Here is a 9,135-nt window from a genome sequence, read left to right on the forward strand (position 1 = left end):
TGTGTGACTGGGTAAGGGCTCATCTTGAGACTGTGTGACTGGGTAAGGGCTCATCTTGATACTCTGTGTGACTGGGTAAGGGCTCATCTTGAGACTGTGTGACTGGGTAAGGGCTCATCTTGAGACTGTGTGACTGGGTAAGGGCTCATCTTGAGACTCTGTGTGACTGGGTAAGGGCTCATCTTGATACTCTGACTGGGTAAGGGCTCATCTTGATACTCTGACTGGGTAAGGGCTCATCTTGATACTCTGACTGGGTAAGGGCTCATCTTGAGACTCTGACTGGGTAAGGGCTCATCTTGAGACTGTGTGACTGGGTAAGAGCTCATCTTGAGACTGTGTGACTGGGTAAGAGCTCATCTTGAGACTCTGTGTGACTGGGTAAGGGCTCATCTTGATACTCTGACTGGGTAAGGGCTCATCTTGATACTCTGACTGGGTAAGGGCTCATCTTGAGACTCTGACTGGGTAAGGGCTCATCTTGATACTCTGACTGGGTAAGGGCTCATCTTGAGACTCTGACTGGGTAAGGGCTCATCTTGAGACTCTGACTGGGTAAGGGCTCATCTTGATACTCTGACTGGGTAAGGGCTCATCTTGAGACTCTGACTGGGTAAGGGCTCATCTTGAGACTCTGACTGGGTAAGGGCTCATCTTGAGACTCTGACTGGGTAAGGGCTCATCTTGAGACTCTGACTGGGTAAGGGCTCATCTTGAGACTCTGTGTGACTGGGTAAGGGCTCATCTTGAGACTCTGACTGGGTAAGGGCTCATCTTGAGACTCTGTGTGACTGGGTAAGGGCTCATCTTGAGACTCTGACTGGGTAAGGACTCATCTTGAGACTGTGTGACTGGGTAAGGGCTCATCTTGAGACTGTGACTGGGTAAGGGCTCATCTTGATACTCTGTGTGACTGGGTAAGGGCTCATCTTGATACTCTGACTGGGTAAGGGCTCATCTTGATACTCTGACTGGGTAAGGGCTCATCTTGAGACTGTGTGACTGGGTAAGGGCTCATCTTGATACTCTGTGTGACTGGGTAAGGGCTCATCTTGAGACTCTGACTGGGTAAGGGCTCATCTTGAGACTGTGTGACTGGGTAAGGGCTCATCTTGAGACTGTGTGACTGGGTAAGGGCTCATCTTGAGACTGTGTGACTGGGTAAGGGCTCATCTTGAGACTCTGACTGGGTAAGGGCTCATCTTGAGACTCTGACTGGGTAAGGGCTCATCTTGAGACTCTGACTGGGTAAGGGCTCATCTTGATACTCTGACTGGGTAAGGGCTCATCTTGAGACTGTGTGACTGGGTAAGAGCTCATCTTGAGACTGTGTGACTGGGTAAGGGCTCATCTTGATACTCTGTGTGACTGGGTAAGGGCTCATCTTGAGACTCTGACTGGGTAAGGGCTCACCTTGATACTCTGACTGGGTAAGGGCTCATCTTGAGACTCTGACTGGGTAAGGGCTCATCTTGAGACTCTGTGTGACTGGGTAAGGACTCATCTTGAGACTCTGTGACTGGGTAAGGGCTCATCTTGAGACTGTGTGACTGGGTAAGGGCTCATCTTGATACTCTGTGTGACTGGGTAAGGGCTCATCTTGATACTCTGACTGGGTAAGGGCTCATCTTGATACTCTGTGTGACTGGGTAAGGGCTCATCTTGAGACTCTGACTGGGTAAGGGCTCATCTTGATACTCTGTGTGACTGGGTAAGGGCTCATCTTGAGACTCTGACTGGGTAAGGGCTCATCTTGAGACTGTGTGACTGGGTAAGGGCTCATCTTGAGACTGTGTGACTGGGTAAGGGCTCATCTTGATACTCTGTGTGACTGGGTAAGGGCTCATCTTGATACTCTGACTGGGTAAGGGCTCATCTTGATACTCTGACTGGGTAAGGGCTCATCTTGAGACTCTGTGTGACTGGGTAAGGGCTCATCTTGATACTCTGTGTGACTGGGTAAGGGCTCATCTTGAGACTCTGTGTGACTGGATAAGGGCTCATCTTGAGACTCTGTGTGACTGGGTAAGGGCTCATCTTGAGACTCTGTGTGACTGGGTAAGGGCTCATCTTGAGACTCTGTGTGACTGGGTAAGGGCTCATCTTGAGACTGTGTGACTGGGTAAGGGCTCATCTTGATACTCTGTGTGACTGGGTAAGGGCTCATCTTGAGACTGTGTGACTGGGTAAGGGCTCATCTTGAGACTGTGTGACTGGGTAAGGTTTCATCTTGATACTCTGACTGGGTAAGGGCTCATCTTGATACTCTGACTGGGTAAGGGCTCATCTTGATACTCTGACTGGGTAAGGGCTCATCTTGAGACTCTGACTGGGTAAGGGCTCATCTTGATACTCTATGTGACTGGTTAAGGGCTCATCTTGAGACTCTGTGTGACTGAGTAAGGGCTCATCTTGAGACTCTGTGTGACTGGGTAAGGGCTCATCTTGATACTCTGACTGGGTAAGGGCTCATCTTGAGACTCTGACTGGGTAAGGGCTCATCTTGAGACTCTGACTGGGTAAGGGCTCATCTTGAGACTCTGACTGGGTAAGGGCTCATCTTGAGACTCTGTGTGACTGGGTAAGGGCTCATCTTGAGACTCTGACTGGGTAAGGGCTCATCTTGAGACTCTGTGTGACTGGGTAAGGGCTCATCTTGAGACTCTGACTGGGTAAGGACTCATCTTGAGACTGTGTGACTGGGTAAGGGCTCATCTTGAGACTGTGACTGGGTAAGGGCTCATCTTGATACTCTGTGTGACTGGGTAAGGGCTCATCTTGATACTCTGACTGGGTAAGGGCTCATCTTGATACTCTGACTGGGTAAGGGCTCATCTTGAGACTGTGTGACTGGGTAAGGGCTCATCTTGATACTCTGTGTGACTGGGTAAGGGCTCATCTTGAGACTCTGACTGGGTAAGGGCTCATCTTGAGACTGTGTGACTGGGTAAGGGCTCATCTTGAGACTGTGTGACTGGGTAAGGGCTCATCTTGAGACTGTGTGACTGGGTAAGGGCTCATCTTGAGACTCTGACTGGGTAAGGGCTCATCTTGAGACTCTGACTGGGTAAGGGCTCATCTTGAGACTCTGACTGGGTAAGGGCTCATCTTGATACTCTGACTGGGTAAGGGCTCATCTTGAGACTGTGTGACTGGGTAAGAGCTCATCTTGAGACTGTGTGACTGGGTAAGGGCTCATCTTGATACTCTGTGTGACTGGGTAAGGGCTCATCTTGAGACTCTGACTGGGTAAGGGCTCACCTTGATACTCTGACTGGGTAAGGGCTCATCTTGAGACTCTGACTGGGTAAGGGCTCATCTTGAGACTCTGTGTGACTGGGTAAGGACTCATCTTGAGACTCTGTGACTGGGTAAGGGCTCATCTTGAGACTGTGTGACTGGGTAAGGGCTCATCTTGATACTCTGTGTGACTGGGTAAGGGCTCATCTTGATACTCTGACTGGGTAAGGGCTCATCTTGATACTCTGTGTGACTGGGTAAGGGCTCATCTTGAGACTCTGACTGGGTAAGGGCTCATCTTGATACTCTGTGTGACTGGGTAAGGGCTCATCTTGAGACTCTGACTGGGTAAGGGCTCATCTTGAGACTGTGTGACTGGGTAAGGGCTCATCTTGAGACTGTGTGACTGGGTAAGGGCTCATCTTGATACTCTGTGTGACTGGGTAAGGGCTCATCTTGATACTCTGACTGGGTAAGGGCTCATCTTGATACTCTGACTGGGTAAGGGCTCATCTTGAGACTCTGTGTGACTGGGTAAGGGCTCATCTTGATACTCTGTGTGACTGGGTAAGGGCTCATCTTGAGACTCTGTGTGACTGGATAAGGGCTCATCTTGAGACTCTGTGTGACTGGGTAAGGGCTCATCTTGAGACTCTGTGTGACTGGGTAAGGGCTCATCTTGAGACTCTGTGTGACTGGGTAAGGGCTCATCTTGAGACTGTGTGACTGGGTAAGGGCTCATCTTGATACTCTGTGTGACTGGGTAAGGGCTCATCTTGAGACTGTGTGACTGGGTAAGGGCTCATCTTGAGACTGTGTGACTGGGTAAGGTTTCATCTTGATACTCTGACTGGGTAAGGGCTCATCTTGATACTCTGACTGGGTAAGGGCTCATCTTGATACTCTGACTGGGTAAGGGCTCATCTTGAGACTCTGACTGGGTAAGGGCTCATCTTGATACTCTATGTGACTGGTTAAGGGCTCATCTTGAGACTCTGTGTGACTGAGTAAGGGCTCATCTTGAGACTCTGTGTGACTGGGTAAGGGCTCATCTTGATACTCTGACTGGGTAAGGGCTCATCTTGAGACTCTGTGTGACTGGGTAAGGGCTCATCTTGAGACTCTGACTGGGTAAGGGCTCATCTTGAGACTCTGACTGGGTAAGGGCTCATCTTGAGACTCTGACTGGGTAAGGGCTCATCTTGATACTGTGACTGGGTAAGGGCTCATCTTGAGACTCTGTGTGACTGGGTAAGGGCTTATCTTGAGACTCTGACTGGGTAAGGGCTCATCTTGAGACTCTGACTGGGTAAGGGCTCATCTTGAGACTCTGTGTGACTGGGTAAGGGCTCATCTTGATACTCTGACTGGGTAAGGGCTCATCTTGAGACTCTGACTGGGTAAGGGCTCATCTTGATACTCTGACTGGGTAAGGGCTCATCTTGAGACTCTGTGTGACTGGGTAAGGGCTCATCTTGAGACTGTGTGACTGGGTAAGAGCTCATCTTGAGACTCTGACTGGGTAAGGGCGCATCTTGAGACTGTGTGACTGGGTAAGAGCTCATCTTGAGACTCTGTGTGACTGGGTAAGAGCTCATCTTGAGACTCTGTGTGACTGGGTAAGGGCTCATCTTGAGACTCTGTGTGACTGGGTAAGGGCTCATCTTGAGACTCTGTGTGACTGGGTAAGGGCTCATCTTGAGACTCTGTGTGACTGGGTAAGGGCTCATCTTGAGACTCTGTGACTGGGTAAGGGCTCATCTTGAGACTCTGTGTGACTGGGTAAGGGCTCATCTTGAGACTGTGTGACTGGGTAAGGGCTCATCTTGATACTCTGTGTGACTGGGTAAGGGCTCATCTTGAGACTCTGTGACTGGGTAAGGTCTCATCTTGATACTCTGACTGGGTAAGGGCTCATCTTGATACTCTGTGTGACTGGGTAAGGGCTCATCTTGATACTCTGACTGGGTAAGGGCTCATCTTGAGACTCTGTGTGACTGGGTAAGGGCTCATCTTGATACTCTGACTGGGTAAGGGCTCATCTTGATACTCTGACTGGGTAAGGGCTCATCTTGAGACTCTGTGTGACTGGGTAAGGACTCATCTTGATACTCTGACTGGGTAAGGGCTCATCTTGAGACTGACTGGGTAAGGGCTCATCTTGAGACTCTGACTGGGTAAGGGCTCATCTTGATACTCTGACTGGGTAAGGGCTCATCTTGAGACTCTGTGACTGGGTAAGGGCGCATCTTGAGACTCTGTGTGACTGGGTAAGGGCTCATCTTGAGACTGTGTGACTGTGTAAGGGCTCATCTTGAGACTCTGTGTGACTGGCTAAGGGCTCATCTTGAGACTGTGTGACTGGGTAAGGGCTCATCCTGAGACTCTGTGTGACTGGGTAAGGGCTCATCTTGAGACTGTGTGACTGGGTAAGGGCTCATCTTGATACTCTGACTGGGTAAGGGCTCATCTTGAGACTGTGTGACTGGGTAAGGGCTCATCTTGAGACTCTGTGTGACTGGGTAAGGGCTCATCTTGAGACTGTGTGACTGGGTAAGGGCTCATCTTGAGACTGTGTGACTGGGTAAGGGCTCATCTTGAGACTGTGTGACTGGGTAAGGGCTCATCTTGATACTCTGTGTGACTGGGTAAGGGCTCATCTTGAGACTGTGTGACTGGGTAAGGGCTCATCTTGATACTCTGACTGGGTAAGGGCTCATCTTGAGACTCTGACTGGGTAAGGGCTCATCTTGAGACTGTGTGACTGGGTAAGAACTCATCTTGATACTCTGTGTGACTGGGTAAGGGCTCATCTTGAGACTCTGACTGGGTAAGGGCTCATCTTGAGACTCTGTGTGACTGGGTAAGGGCTCATCTTGATACTCTGACTGGGTAAGGGCTCATCTTGATACTCTGACTGGGTAAGGGCTCATCTTGAGACTCTGTGTGACTGGGTAAGGGCTCATCTTGAGACTCTGTGTCACTGGGTAAGGGCTCATCTTGAGACTCTGTGTGACTGGGTAAGGGCTCATCTTGATACTCTGACTGGGTAAGGGCTCATCTTGAGACTCTGTGTCTGGGTAAGGGCTCATCTTGAGATTCTGACTGGGTAAGGGCTCATCTTGATACACTGACTGGGTAAGGTCTCATCTTGAGACTCTGTGTGACTGGGTAAGGGCTCATCTTGAGACTTTGTGACTGGGTAAGGGCTCATCTTGAGACTCTGACTGGGTAAGGGCTCATCTTGATACTCTGACTGGGTAAGGGCTCATCTTGAGACTGTGTGACTGGGTAAGGGCTCATCTTGAGACTCTGTGACTGGGTAAGGGCTCATCTTGAGACTCTGTGTGACTGGGTAAGGACTCATCTTGAGACTGTGTGACTGGGTAAGGGCTCATCTTGAGACTCTGTGTGACTGGGTAAGGGCTCATCTTGAGACTGTGTGACTGGGTAAGGGCTCATCTTGAGACTCTGTGTGACTGGGTAAGGGCTCATCTTGAGACTCTGTTTGACTGGGTAAGGACTCATCTTGAGACTCTGTGACTGGGTAAGGGCTCATCTTGATACTCTGTGTGACTGGGTAGGGGCTCATCTTGAGACTGTGTGACTGGGTAAGGGCTCATCTTGAGACTCTGTTTGACTGGGTAAGGACTCATCTTGAGACTCTGTGACTGGGTAAGGGCTCATCTTGATACTCTGTGTGACTGGGTAAGGGCTCATCTTGAGACTGTGTGACTGGGTAAGGGCTCATCTTGAGACTGTGTGACTGGGTAAGGGCTCATCTTGATACTCTGTGTGACTGGGTAAGGGCTCATCTTGAGACTGTGTGACTGGGTAAGGGCTCATCTTGATACTCTGACTGGGTAAGGGCTCATCTTGAGACTCTGACTGGGTAAGGGCTCATCTTGAGACTGTGTGACTGGGTAAGAACTCATCTTGATACTCTGACTGGGTAAGGGCTCATCTTGAGACTCTGTGTGACTGGGTAAGGGCTCATCTTGAGACTCTGTGTGACTGGGTAAGGGCTCATCTTGAGACTCTGACTGGGTAAGGGCTCATCTTGAGACTCTGTGTGACTGGGTAAGGGCTCATCTTGATACTCTGATTGGGTAAGGGCTCATCTTGATACTCTGACTGGGTAAGGGCTCATCTTGAGACTCTGTGTGACTGGGTAAGGGCTCATCTTGAGACTCTGTGTCACTGGGTAAGGGCTCATCTTGAGACTCTGTGTGACTGGGTAAGGGCTCATCTTGATACTCTGACTGGGTAAGGGCTCATCTTGAGACTCTGTGTCTGGGTAAGGGCTCATCTTGAGACTCTGACTGGGTAAGGGCTCATCTTGATAATCTGACTGGGTAAGGGCTCATCTTGAGACTTTGTGACTGGGTAAGGGCTCATCTTGAGACTCTGACTGGGTAAGGGCTCATCTTGATACTCTGACTGGGTAAGGGCTCATCTTGAGACTGTGTGACTGGGTAAGGGCTCATATTGAGACTCGGTGACTGGGTAAGGGCTCATCTTGAGACTCTGTGACTGGGTAAGGGCTCATCTTGAGACTCTGTGTGACTGGGTAAGGACTCATCTTGAGACTGTGTGACTGGGTAAGGGCTCATCTTGAGACTCTGTGTGACTGGGTAAGGGCTCATCTTGAGACTGTGTGACTGGGTAAGGGCTCATCTTGAGACTCTGTGTGACTGGGTAAGGGCTCATCTTGAGACTCTGTTTGACTGGGTAAGGACTCATCTTGAGACTCTGTGACTGGGTAAGGGCTCATCTTGATACTCTGTGTGACTGGGTAAGGGCTCATCTTGAGACTGTGTGACTGGGTAAGGGCTCATCTTGAGACTCTGTTTGACTGGGTAAGGACTCATCTTGAGACTCTGTGACTGGGTAAGGGCTCATCTTGATACTCTGTGTGACTGGGTAAGGGCTCATCTTGAGACTGTGTGACTGGGTAAGGGCTCATCTTGAGACTCTGACTGGGTAAGGGCTCATCTTGATACTCTGTGTGACTGGGTAAGGGCTCATCTTGAGACTCTGACTGGGTAAGGGCTCATCTTGAGACTGTGTGTGACTGGGTAAGGGCTCATCTTGAGACTCTGTGTGACTGGGTAAGGGCTCATCTTGAGACTCTGTGTGACTGGGTAAGGGCTCTTCTTGAGACTGACTGGGTAAGGGCTCTTCTTGAGACTGACTGGGTAAGGGCTCATCTTGAGACTGACTGGGTAAGGGCTCATCTTGAGACTCTGTGTGACTGGGTAAGGACTCATCTTGAGACTCTGACTGGGTAAGGGCTCATCTTGAGACTCTGACTGGGTAAGGGCTCATCTTGAGACTCTGACTGGGTAAGGGCTCATCTTGAGACTCTGTGTGACTGGGTAAGGGCTCATCTTGAGACTGTGTGACTGGGTAAGGGCTCATCTTGATACTCTGACTGGGTAAGGGCTCATCTTGAGACTCTGACTGGGTAAGGGCTCATCTTGAGACTGTGTGACTGGGTAAGGACTCATCTTGATACTCTGACTGGGTAAGGGCTCATCTTGAGACTCTGACTGGGTAAGGGCTCATCTTGAGACTCTGTGTGACTGGGTAAGGGCTCATCTTGAGACTCTGTGTGACTGGGTAAGGGCTCATCTTGAGACTCTGTGTGACTGGGTAAGGGCTCATCTTGAGACTCTGTGTCACTGGGTAAGGGCTCATCTTGAGACTCTGTGTGACTGGGTAAGGGCTCATCTTGAGACTCTGACTGGGTAAGGGCTCATCTTGATACTCTGACTGGGTAAGGGCTCATCTTGAGACTCTGTGTCTGGGTAAGGGCTCATCTTGAGACTCTGACTGGGTAAGGGCTCATCTTGAGACTCTGTGACTGGGTAAGGACTCATCTTGAGACTCTGA

The sequence above is a fragment of the Salvelinus fontinalis genome, chromosome 10 (assembly GCF_029448725.1).
Source record: "Salvelinus fontinalis isolate EN_2023a chromosome 10, ASM2944872v1, whole genome shotgun sequence".
NCBI lineage: Eukaryota > Metazoa > Chordata > Actinopteri > Salmoniformes > Salmonidae > Salvelinus > Salvelinus fontinalis.